A 12,765-nucleotide genomic window follows, 5' to 3' on the forward strand; every position below is an offset into this window, starting at 1 on the left:
AATTGTGTTTAAAGCATAAGTAAAGTACAGTTCTGCAGGGTTAACATCCTTAAGTTTGCCTAAATGATTTAGGAAATAAAACAGCTTGAGTTTAATTAAGCAATTTGTTTGAATTACACGATGTAATGTAAGTTTTTTTTTTTTAATTTTTAGCTAATTGTTTTGATACGATAGAAACACGAGTCTTAGTAAAAAACAAAAATACAATGAGTAAGATAAAAGCAAAATAAAAAATTAAGAATAAATAAAGGATATATTATCAGATATATATGATGTATTATTCAGATATCACACATATGTAGTTTCCCTTTTCAATTATTTGAGGATGTACAATAGTTTAATCCTATTGATGCAATCCTAACTGCTACTAATATTATATAATATATTTTCCCTTTTTTATTATGTCATATAATTATTTATGTTTTCCAGTCTTCAAATCTAGTAAGTCCACTATTAAGGTTAAAAAAATAACTACAGATAATCATGTTAACTCAACATATGCAGGCGACTACTTGAAAGTATCTCTACCAAGGCTTGGAAAATGAATATTTCCTCACTTTCCTGATGGGAGGAAGTCCTTGTCAATAAGCTTCAAACAATGTGATGCTGTTTGAGAAAATTGGTCATTAATATATGCTAGAGTTAGTATATTACATCTCATTCATATAGTGCCACTAAAATGATAGTGCAAGAACTGTAAAAATAACCATTGATGAAACATGTTGTCATAGACTGTGCTTCAGATCATTGGCTTGATGGCATTTTGAAAAGACCTAAGTTATCTGGTGAGAAAAATTTCATTGAGGTCTCATTTTCTGTAATAATTTGGTACGGAGTTACTGAGTTCATTTTTGCCCTCTGTCTTCAATCCCCTCCCTTTCTTTCTGTGTGTTCTGTTCTTTAACAGAGTACTAGAGACCCCAAAAGATAGGTCACAGGGATTGCAGAGGGAAACTTTTGTCTGATGGTAGACTTTTGATTGAATTTAGAAGTGAAATATTAATTAAAATGTTGAGAAATTTTTCTCTTTACATTGACATTGAAATACTAAAAACAATTTATTCTTAAACTACTAGGAATCACATGACATTGTATTACAGGTGGTGCCTTTTATAAAATTATTAAATTTTGTTTTAGTTCTTGTATTATACAGTAAAGTACAAGAGATATCATGACTCAGTGAGATAGCTGGCTCCCTCTGTGAGGGGCTCATTAGATAAGTTAACATACCATGTAACCCATAGAATGGCTTTTACATGTATTCCTCTGTGAACCAAGTAGACCTTCTTTTTTATAAAATGTGTGACTACGGAATGTGATAACTCACAGTGAATTATTATGCATTGTATTCCATATTCTGTTGGCCTCAGGCAAACTAGGTGATTTCAAACTGTTTTTTTTTTTTTTAATTTCTCTCTACACTAATGCGAAAATAATGATACTTCATATGGGTATTGTTGAGGTTTAGTTAAAATTTATGTAGAGTTTTATATCCAAGCCTATACAATTATTCATGGTAGTCCTGATTGTTTCTATTTACTGATATGTTATTCCAATAGGTAAAGAGAATTGAGAGATCATAGTTCACACACGAAACTGTGTTGTTAGGGAAAACAATTTTGAACCTGAAATTAGAAGTCTGAATTTGAATCTTTGTGGCCTTGGGCAAGCCATGGAATCCCCATAAGCATGTTTTGACAGTTACCTGCAACCTCGATTTTTCTTTTATAAAGCTGATAAAATAATATAAACTTCACAGGTTTTCTGTAAATTAAAACTGTGGCAGTGTTTGTGAATTAAATATTTTGAGGAGCTATTAAGAGGTTGGAATAATGGGAGCTCTAAAAGTGAAGAATATGAAGGAGTCCAATCCAAGACAGGATGGTATAATGAGTTGGCAGGGATGCATCTAAATGCTCTCAAGATAATTTATTCTATAATCAATAATCTCATTCACAAGAAAATGATAAAGGTTGAGAGTGTAGGCTGCTGTCATGACCTACGGACACTGCCTAAATCCTTGCCACTCGAAGTGCAGTCCTTGGACCAACATCCTCAGCAATAACTGGAGGCTCATTAGAAGTGCTGAATCTAAGGCCCCATCCCAGACATACTGAGTCAGAACCTGCATTCTAACAAGATGCCCAAGAGACTCATATATACAATAAAGTTTTAGGAGGGCAAGACTTGACCACATGATGTAGCCTGGGAATATCTGCTCTAGACAAAGCCCTTTGAAATTAATAATAACCAAATATATGTAGGAGGATTGGGGCAATGCGACCTGGCAGTGTTTTAGAATTTTATTATCCCTTCTTATGTCCTTAGATTATCCTATTAAATCTCCCTAAGCACAAGCCCGTCTACCGACCCCTATACCTAGTGACAAGTGCATTTGGATAATAATAACTTTTAGGATTTGGATTATTTGCTAAAACAGGGATCTTATATGAGACTTACAACTGGTCCTATTACCTTTTTTTAAAAAAAAATACTCTTCTGGCCGGGCGCGGTGGCTCACGCCTGTAATCCCAGCACTTTGGGAGGCTGAGGCGGGCGGATCACGAGGTCAGGAGATCGAGACCATCCTGGCTAACACAGTGAAACCCCGTCTCTACTAAAAATACAAAAAATTAGCCGGGCGTGGTGGCGCGCGCCTGTAGTCCCAGCTACTCAGAGGCTGAGGCAGGAGAATGGTGTGAACCCGGGAGGGGGAGCTTGCAGTGAGCCGAGATCGCGCCACTGCACTCCAGCCTGGGGGACAGAAAGAGACTCTGTCTCAAAAAAAAAAAAAAAAAAAAAAAAAAATGCTCTTCTACACAAAGGATAGGCACCTCCTTCATTGCTTTACAATTACCCAGAAAAGTCATTTAAAGAGCCCAGAGAGTGTCACTGGAGATCGCTAATCAACTAGGGCATATTTTCAGAGCATGAGAGGCTTATAAAATACATATTCCAAGACCCCAAACTCTCAAAGATTGATTCTCCAGGAATCTACATTTTAACAATGGACTACACGTTATCCTTTATAGATAAGTTACCCATGCCCAGCTTCATTCAAACCTGTAACTTTGTCTATTGATTGAATAGATTGTTCAATGAACATCCTCTTTCAATCTTTATCAGAAATTGACCTTACTATATGGACTACTGTTTAGGGCAGTGTTTCTCACTGAGGTCCACTTATATCAGAAATACCTGGTGCATTTGCTAAATGTCAGCTTCCTACGCCATACCCAAGAAACCAGAATCGCTGGATGCATTTTGCATTATTTCTATTTCTCCAGGAATATCTAATACATAGCCAAGTTTGGAACTATTTCTCTAGGTTATTAGCTCTGGACTCCAGTTCCATATAAGAATAACTTAAAGACATTTTCAAGTATATTCTTACCGGACCGCAAACCCAATCCTTCTGATTTACTTGGCCTAAGCAGTGGGAATGGGCAGTCATCTGTATTAAATATTCTAACCTGTGTTCTGGCTAATATAGCCTGCAATTGGTAATCAAAAAATTAGCTTCCTTTCATGAAAAATATTCAGGTCAATATTGGTTCTCTGCTATCCCGGGTAACAGCACATTCTATACCTGAAACCCTTTTCTGATGTTTCCAACTCCCCCACCCCTTTGCAGGCCAAATAAATTCTAAAATAATTTAGTAATGGCAAACCAGTGAAGAAATGTCCATCTTCAAATTAGAAAAAAATAATTCCCAAGTAGAGTCATTTTTACAACCTTGCTTTTGGATTCATTATCCTTAGCGACTTTTCCTTGGCTTCATAGGACTGTTAATTGTATTTTATTTTGGAGATATGGAACATATTCCAAGCAGAGGAAAATGCAGTCTTCAGCAAAAATGGCATAAGTCATTTCTTTTAATTCATAAAGGTCATGGATAATAGTAGGAAGATGTGAGATTCTTATTCTGTTTTCCTCCTTGTCATTTTGGCAATCATATAATGTAGCTTCTTTGTCAAAAGAAAACAAGTAGAATTTGTCATTATAATTAGTACATTTTGTTGGTTAACTCTTATATTAAAAATCTGTGTATAAATTACAAAGACTGTAAATAAAGCAAAGACCCTACTGGAGGTTGACACTAAAGGAAACTCTGTAGTTTATCTTTTATAAGTTAAAAGGAAATTGGCTCCTACTTTTTCAAAGACAAGCTTTAGTATATTGTGTTGGTTTATAAAGAAAGATGTTAATTTACTTAGCCCCAATAATTTTAAATAATGTATCAACCAACAGGGATCTTAAAAATACTGTAGCATTCTACCTGACTTCAAACTATACTACAAGGCTACAGTAACCAAAAGAGCATGGTACTGGTACCAAAACAAGATATAGACCAATGGAACAGAACAGAGTCCTCAGAAATAATACCACACATCTATAGCTATCTGATCTTTGACAAACCTGAGAAAAACAAGAAATGGGGAAAGGATTCCCTATTTAATAAATGGTGCTGGGAAAATTGGCTAGCCATAAGTAGAAAGCTGAAACTGGATCCTTTCCTTACTCCTTATATGAAAATTAATTCAAGATGGATTAGAGACTTAAATGTTAGACCTAATACCATAAAAACCCTAGAAGAAAACCTAGGTAATACCATTCAGGACATAGGCATGGGCAAGGACTTCATGTCTAAAACACCAAAAGCAATGGCAACAAAAGCCAAAATTGACAAATGGGATCTAATTAAACTAAAGAGCTTCTGCACAGCAAAAGAAACTACCATCAGAGTGAACAGGCAACCTACAGAATGGGAGAAAATTTTTGCAATCTACTCATCTGACAAAGGGCTAATATCCAGAATCTACAAAGAACTCAAACAAATATACAAGAAAAAAACAAACAACCCCATCAAAAAGTGGGCAAAGGATATGAACAGACATTTCTCAAAAGAAGACATTCATACAGCCAACAGACACATGAAAAAATGCTCATCATCACTCGCCATCAGAGAAATGCAAATCAAAACCACAATGAGATACCATCTCACACCAGTTAGAATGGCAATCATTAAAAAGTCAGGAAACAACAGGTGTTGGAGAGGATGTGGAGAAATAGGAACACTTTTACACTGTTGGTGGGATTGTAAACTAGTTCAACCATTATGGAAAACAGTATGGCAATTCCTCAAGGATCTAGAACTAGATGTACCATATGACCCAGCCATCCCACTACTGGGTATATACCCAAAGGATTATAAATTATTCTACTACAAAGACACATGCACACGTATGTTTATTGCGGCACTATTCACAATAGCAAAGACTTGGAATCAACCCAAATGTCCATCTGTGACAGACTGGATTAAGAAAATGTGGCACATATACACCATGGAATACTATGCAGCCATAAAAAAGGATGAGTTTGCGTCCTTTGTAGGGACATGGATGCAGCTGGAAACCATCATTCTTAGCAAACTATCACAAGAACAGAAAACCAAACACCGCATGTTCTCACTCATAGGTGGGAACTGAACAATGAGATCACTTGGACTCGGGAAGGGGAACATCACACACTGGGGCCTATCATGGGGAGGGGGGAGGAGGGAGGGATTGCATTGGGGAGTTATACATGATATAAATGATGAATTGATGGGTGCTGACGAGTTGATGGGTGCAGCACACCAACATGGCACAAGTATACATATGTAACAAACCTGCACGTTATGCACATGTACCCTAGAACTTAAAGTGTAATAATAATAATAAAAAAAAAATACTGTAGCATTAATTTACCTGTTTACTTGTGAGAAAACAAATTTCCTACCCTTTTTACCCTTTGTAGTTAGAGGCATATTCAAATTAGAATTCAAACGACTTGAATTCTAGTCAGTATTCTTCCCACCCCAATACCTCACTTTGTCTTTGAAAGGATAAATGGAATGAAGTATAGGAATTTGAACACCGAGATTCATACTATGAAATTAGGTTTTTTAAAGGTATGATTGATTTTTAAGGTGCAAAAGATCACTAATGGATGAGCATTTAAACATGTAAATTGGATGTAATAATACTTTTATTGAAGACTTAAAAGGCCTGTGCTTTCAATGTTAATAGTTTTCAAACATCTACTAATAGGTAGGCCAATTAATTTGGGATACTTAGCAGCATCATTTGAATAATGTGGAAGTTAGATGTGATTTTTATTTTTTTATTTTTTGCCTTTTCATTCTGAGAAATTATCTAAGTGATAGTTTGCATCTAGTAACTTTTTCTTGCCACATTTTTTTAGTGCAGTATGTAAACAGAACATATTTGAAGATAAGTTCAACTTATAAAATGAAGCCTATGGCCCATGCTGTACAGCAAGCTTAGTTAGAAGGCAAAGGGATAGGGGCTCGGCAAATTACCTAAGCTTTTTTGTCCTCATTTCCGAATTCATAAAATGGGGCTTATAATAGCTACTCCATTATGTGTGTTGTTGGGTTTTTATTGGCTACTTCCTAAAAGCCCCAAAAGAGGATGAAGCACACAAGAGGTTAGGTTTTCGGGACATGTTCGATTTCCCCTATCATCTCCTCCCATTCCTTTTTAAAGAGATAATTTGGGTAATGTTTCAATATTTACATTTTTAAAATCCCTTTCAAATTGTCAAGGGCAATTTTGTGGGTAATTGCTTGTGAAATGTTTTCTGAAGCAAAAAAAAAAGAAAGCATCTTGACTAGTCTGGGCAGGGAAGAATTAAATGGTCATAAATGTAAAATAATTTTACTACAGGATGAGGCAGTTATATTTTATTCCATAAACAATGTTATCCATAATAATCATTTAATCCTGACATTCTATATTTAAATAAATAAAACTTTATTTGAAATAAATAAAAAACTAGGAAGCGTTAAGTGCTGTCTCGTGGACGTTGTGATATATTGGACAAGAGAACTGAGAATCTGATTCAGAATACTGGGTGTGAAAGGTGGGATAATATTATTGATGTGTGTGGACCAAATGTTGTCATCAAAGCAGATCAAAACTCAAAAAGTTGGGAATGTATTCAGAAACATAGTCTAAAGCCAATTTATTACACTGTAAAAAATAAAAATAATTGCCTCACTGATCTTAGCGGATTATTGGTCTACCTTTGCAACAGTTGCAGGTTTAACACTTTTTTGTTTGGTTACTTGTGAGGAACACATTTAGCTAATGAGTAAACCAAGCAGCCTGCCCAGCAAAATGAAATGCCACATAACATTTTTTGCTTTATATGCATTATTTCATATGCAATAGGGGTTGTAATTTTACAATAAAACAAAAATAATATTTTCTATTTTAAAAGGCACACCCAAAAGAAATATAACTGGCATTGATTCTGAGAGTAAAATAAAACCAAGTACTCTAAAAAATTTAGCCAGTAAAAAATTTAACTCTAAAAAATCCATGTCTAATGGCAAGTGTTCACTAATTTTGAGATTTGCAACCACAGTCCTTGTTTATGTCAAAAGTATAATTTTGGAGAAAGTATGAGGGAGGTTGTTAAAATGGCCAAAGTACCCTTCCCTTCTCCTTTGAGAACATCAGAAAAGGGAGACATAACAGGGCAGAACTCAAGCCTGTGGGTTGGAGAAGACATTGTGACTGACACTGTACAAATTCAGCTAAAGTAACAGAGCTTTGTATGTTTGTAGGAACATAGTTCCTAGACAACCTATGAGCAATTAGTTCTTAGATAGTTTTGGTTACATTACAAGTCAAAGGTAGTCCCTTTATTTTGCTTTGAAATGAAGTCTTAAGTGCTCTGTCTTGGGAAACTAGACATATGCTAACTTTACAAATAACAAGCCTCTTTTTTATGTTGCTTGACATTTGATTGAACTGAATTAGATAGAACTATTTTTTTAATTAATTTAATCCAGGTGAACTTACCCTGAGATTAACTGCGATCTGGATGAGGGAAAAATGAGAAGAGAAAATGCATTTTTTGAATCCACATTCGTGCAAATTCCTATTTGACGATAGCCACATAGATGATCAGTTGTCTTCCGGGATTATATCTGGAAGATCTTGTTCAATAAAAGTAGCTACCAGAAAGCTTCCCTTCTGTATTATGAGTTGGAAACATTTTTCCTTATGTTATGATAAGCAAGAATGGCCAAGAATAAAAGATACCTCCTAACTCTAGGCACACACACAGATTTTGAAGAAAAAATGGAATGATCTCCCGGCTATTGACCCTATCACAAATTTTAGTTATGGCTGATGGTAATGATCAATAAAACATTTCAAAATGCTGAGGTTCTTTTAAGATGAAAGGTATTTATTTCATTTTATTTTTAACTTGTGTATTATTCATGGAGTACAAGTGCAATTTCGCTACATTGATATATTGCATTTTGATGAAGCCAGGGCCTTCAGTATATTCATCACTGGAACAACATATATTGTACCCACCAAGCAACCTCTCATTATCCACCCTCCCAACCCCCAACTTCTCCAAGTCCCCATTGTCTATGAATCCGTACTCTGCTTCCATGTGTACTTATTATTTAGCTCCCACTTATTAGTGAGAACATGTATTTGTCTTTCTGTGTCTGAGTTGTTTCGCTTAAGATAATGGCTCCCAGTTCCATCCATGTTGCTGCAAAATACATGATTTTTTTTTATTTTTATGGTCGAATAGTATTCCATTGTGTATAGATAGCATATTTTCCTTATCCAATTCTCCTTTAATGGATGCTTAAGTCGATTCCATGTTTTTGAGATTGTGAACAGTGCTATGATACACACAAGGGGAGGTAACTATTTGATATAAAGATTTCTTTTCCACTGGGTAGATACCTAGTAATGGGATTGCCAGATCATATAGTAGCTCTATTTTTAGTTATTTGAGAAATTTCCATACAGTTTTCCAGAGATTTTACATTCCCACCAACAGTGTATAAGTTCCCTTTCCTCTGTATCCTCTCTAACATCTGTTATTTTTGGTCTTCTTAGTAATAGCCATGCAGAGGAGTTTTTATGTTACAAATGTACCCTAGTTTGGCTAGTTATAAAATTTCATGGTATAAATTTGAATATATATACTAAATATATATATATATAATATATATACTAAATATATATAATATTATATATACAATATGATACAAGAATGGCAATGGAGAAGGGTGGGTTTCAGAACAGGAAAGCCTTTTCAGAATAAACGCAAAAGTTATTTATGATTTGGTCTGTATTAAATAAATAAAATCCAAATCTACACCCTGGTTTCAAAAACATGGTTAACTAATTACATTACGAGCATCATCAAAGAATCTTGACAATTGTGTATAAAAGAAGAGAAGCAAAGGTAGGAAAATTAAATTCTTCTTGACTCGCTGTAAAACAGTTATCCACATTATTTATTTTATGTTCCTTAAGTCCCTATGTATAAAGATTGACCGCTACACGGCCTTCAAAAATGAATGGAAATAATATTCTGGGAGTAAGTAAATCCAAATGATTAATAAGTATTTTGAGGGGATAAAATCCGCATTTGGAAAAAATGCTGGTGTTTTGTTTTGTTATTTTACTGAACAGACAAATTAGTATGGTGGCTAACTTCTTTACAAAAAAAAACTATAATTATCCGCATGATTTGATTTTATGTTATTTCCAAGAGATTCTTACAAAACGTGGGAATATAGAAAAAAAAATTGGGGCTGGTTGTTTCCTTTAGAAATTAATAGAAGTTGTGTTGACAAGAGAGAATGTACGTTGATCTATTTCACGTCATATGTGGAGAAGTCTTCAAGTAATTTTCAGCATAATTTTATTGCATCAATGTTTCCTTTTTTTTTTTTTTTTTTTTTTGTCCATGGCTTTCTGCACTGGAATAGAATTTTAAACATAAGATGACCAGGTTACTCTTTTTAACCATAAGATACTAGGTTAAAAAATGGAAATTTTTGAGAATTTTAATAAATATCAATGGTTGTTTTAACAAAACATACATAGGGTTTATTCATAATGCTTCTATGTCTTGCAGTTCTAGGGAACAGCTGTCTTCATGAAAAGGTTTTCTGAAAATTACATAGGATGACCTTGTTTTATCCACTATTTTACATCCATTCCTAATAAATTAACAGAACAAATTATCAATGGTAGCAATTTCAGATGCCATCTCCTATAAGATCACTACAGAAATTAGGAAAATATAAACAAAATAAAGATAAATAAGGAAGATCCATAAACAATATTTTTGATACTTTGCTGTAATTCCTTTAATTCCTGTTATAATTTGTACAGTTAATAATTCCCATTTTTGGACAAAATTATTGTTTCCAATTTTCAGATGTTCATTACAGCAAATTTCCTTTTAATTTTTTTTTTAAATTTTGAAGGAAACCCTAAATACACCTTAAACCTCTGCCTCCTTGAATAGAAAACAAAAATACTGTTTTATCTTTTATTGCTAAGTCTGTATCATCACCATGAACACCTGCAGCAATATCCTCAATCGTTATTGAGATGTATACATTGGCTTACCTTTCACACAAGGGGGCAATCTGTGTCTAAGGATGTTTGTGTATATGTGTTTGAGGTCAAACACTGAAATATCATCTGCATCCTCGCACAGATTTCTCCTAAAAATATCATTTTGTTCATGCCAACCTGCATCAAAATATTCATGTCTAGTCATTTACCTAGTAGGAATCTGGGAGTAATTATCCATAAATTTACGTTCCCAATATTTAAAATCTTTATATACACAGAAAAAAAAGTAGTTTCCTATCTAGTACTGTTTTACTAAATAAGTGCATGGTTGGTAGTGGTTTCTGTCTATGAGCAAATGTATCAGTCACATCTTTGGATAATGCAGGTCATTATTCTCCTTGGTGCCAAACTTAATCAGAACATCTGAGCTTGGCTTTTCACAGATGACATATTACATTAGCTACTGGACATTAACAAGAAAAACAATGCAACTGTAGACTGAAATGTCTGTGATAAGTTGATTTTCAAATGTATTATGTCAATCCAGGCAAGCAGATGTTATAGCTCTGTAGCTGTTTTATATGAGCTGCTGAAGGAAATACAGAGAATGCCTTTGAAATCAATAAAGCATATGATAGTAATGATAAGGAGCAAATATCCACTCTAATAACTTTTAGATGATATTCTCTTTGGCAATGGTTGTTTTGGGATATCTTTGAGAGATTTTATTTTACGTTCAATCCAACTGTGAATCAGTCTCATCCAACAAGGAGCTGGATATGATTTTATTCTTTGAAAAACTCCAGGGGCATGACATAAAAGTCTAGGCATTTCACAAATAATTACACACATTTGATAAAACCAATTCACACTTAGTTTAGTGTTAAGAAGAAAAGTATTGCTCTGGGCACATCTAATGACCTTCCCACTGTAGACAAGGAAGACTTCTCTGTGCGGAGGAGGATGTAATTGGGTAAAAGGATTCAGACTCTTGAACCACCTGAATCTGACCCTGTTTTATGGATTTTAAGCCCTGTAGCTGCTTCTTCACAAAGTGTCAGGCTTTCTCAGTTAGGTGGGTAATGTTGTGAAATCATTGCATAGCTATCCTGGAGGTTTTGTTTATTTTTTTCTTCTTGTTTTTGAATACTTTTACCCTGTGACTTTTCAAAAGCCCTTTAGGACATTGATTTTATAGAAATAGTAATGCCTTATCTACTTTATTTGCTATCTATTAGTCAAGCAGTTGCCATATGATTGGCCAGCATAATTGATTAGAAAAAAAGAAATTAAAAAAAATTTTTCAGATTGCTTATATTATCATCTTGAAATGCTACTAACAATAGAATCTCAACTTAGGCAGAAAGAAACATGAAATTAGAAAATTGCCATTTGGCAACCACATAATAGCTGTTTAAATAAGAATTATCAATAGTTACTAAATGTAGAAGTTGAACAGCTGATTAGAAATAAGATGTTTACTATACCTCCTGACAAGGTACTTATTACTTGCAAACACCAAAACAGCAATTCTGCAATGTAGAAACCTGGCAAATACTACCTTAACTAGGTGATTAAAGTTAACTTCACAAGTAATATGACAAATATATATCACATGCCTCCTCATGAATGCTTAACCAAAAGTACAACATATCTTCTTGGTGTCTCTGAAAAAAATGTATAACTTGAATTAAATTACAAGATGACATCAGAAAAATGTGAATTTATTTTATAAAATATAAGGCCTGTACTCTTCAAAATGTCAAGGACATGAAAGGAAAAGAAAGGCTAATTAATTCTTCTGGATTAAAGAAGATTAATGAGAATGCCAACTAAATGCAATATGTCATCCTGGCTTTGATCCTGGACAAAAAATTTGTTTCTTTTCACAAGGAACATTAATTGGGCAATGAAATTTTAACGATGAATGTAAATTACAAAATAATGCTTTTTAATGTTAATTTCCTGAATTGAATCATTGTATTTTGCTTATTTATGAGACTGTCTGATTTTAAGGAATTATAAACTAAACTACTTAGGGGTGAAAGAATATCCTGTTTACAACTTACTTTCAATGATTCAGAAAATATATATGTAGTGCAGACCGAGAAATAGGAAGAATGACAATGCAAATGGAGGAAATGTCAACATTTGGGGAATCCAGTTAAAGTATTTGAGAAATCTGGCTATAACTTTTTGAAAAATCTAAAATGATTTTGAATTTAAGAAACAAATCTATCATCCACTTTCAGCTCTGATTTAGAAAAAGAAAAACATAGAACTTGCCACTCCTGTCCTTATAACTAGTAAGTGAAAAAATCAACAATCTTTCTTGAACTCACA

The 12,765-nt window shown here is 34.0% G+C and overlaps 1 long non-coding RNA gene across 1 annotated transcript in view; it reads right to left on the bottom strand.

The window, feature by feature from the left end:
• Nucleotides 1–1,278, bottom strand: part of LOC108533834 (uncharacterized) — a 9,783-nt gene extending 8,505 nt beyond the window's left edge. Inside the window, exon 1 of the long non-coding RNA XR_001886824.1 lies at nt 1,231–1,278. This is a non-coding gene — a long non-coding RNA (uncharacterized LOC108533834). The remainder of the gene's footprint in view (nt 1–1,230) is intronic.
• Nucleotides 1,279–12,765: the final 11,487 nt, after the last annotated feature.

The sequence above is a fragment of the Rhinopithecus bieti genome, unplaced genomic scaffold (genome assembly GCF_001698545.2).
Source record: "Rhinopithecus bieti isolate Rb0 unplaced genomic scaffold, ASM169854v2 scaffold_11960, whole genome shotgun sequence".
Lineage (NCBI taxonomy): Eukaryota > Metazoa > Chordata > Mammalia > Primates > Cercopithecidae > Rhinopithecus > Rhinopithecus bieti.